General features: G+C 30.7%; 1 protein-coding gene across 3 annotated transcripts in view; it reads left to right on the top strand.

Annotated features, from left to right (window-relative positions):
• The window catches only part of LOC108689830 (beta-amyloid-like protein), a 50,224-nt gene that overhangs the window by 35,463 nt on the left and 14,100 nt on the right, over nucleotides 1-661 (top strand). The window lies entirely within an intron of this gene.

Below are 661 nucleotides of genomic sequence, written 5' to 3'. Positions count from 1 at the left end.
TATCGAAATCTGTAGGCGATTTTTTGCGAGATTCAGGTATAATAACCAAATTGTATCAAACTATATCATAATATTTTTGCGTGTTTGATTATTAGTAATAGAAACATATGGTAGCTAGCCTTTTAATTCAACTTATTCTCATTATGTCTCTTCTATCATATATCACGTTAGAGTGAGTAGAAGAAACTATTTTTAAATAATATCAAATTCATGCGTTTGAAAAAAGCAGTAGTTTTAACATAATAACTATACGTACAGATTATCAGAATAAGCTCCACCCGTGCGCTCAACATTTACCTTAACATCTACCAATAACAACCTTAGTATATATACCAAATGATCGCTAAAAATCTCTTATTGTACGTTAGTTTTTCGTGAGTTTCTATCATCGGTGGCAAAAATGCCCCTTTCACGGGCAATTAAATATTGAATCTTTATAATTTTAGTAAGTTAAATTTTTACTGTGTGTAGGTGAGAAAGAAGGTCAGGCCAATTTTCACATACATCTGTATCGTGATCAATCTCAATTTGGGTCAAAATATAAAATAGTAATCTGTCACGGATATCGTGAGACACGTAAAACCGCGAGCTGTCTGAACGGGATGTCAAAATCAATATAATAATGTAACTGTCAACAAATATATATATATATATATATATA

The sequence above is a fragment of the Atta colombica genome, unplaced genomic scaffold, assembly GCF_001594045.1.
Source record: "Atta colombica isolate Treedump-2 unplaced genomic scaffold, Acol1.0 scaffold277, whole genome shotgun sequence".
Lineage (NCBI taxonomy): Eukaryota > Metazoa > Arthropoda > Insecta > Hymenoptera > Formicidae > Atta > Atta colombica.
The sequence above is the reverse complement of the archived record's forward strand: the minus strand, read 5'-3'. Positions and strand labels throughout refer to the sequence as shown.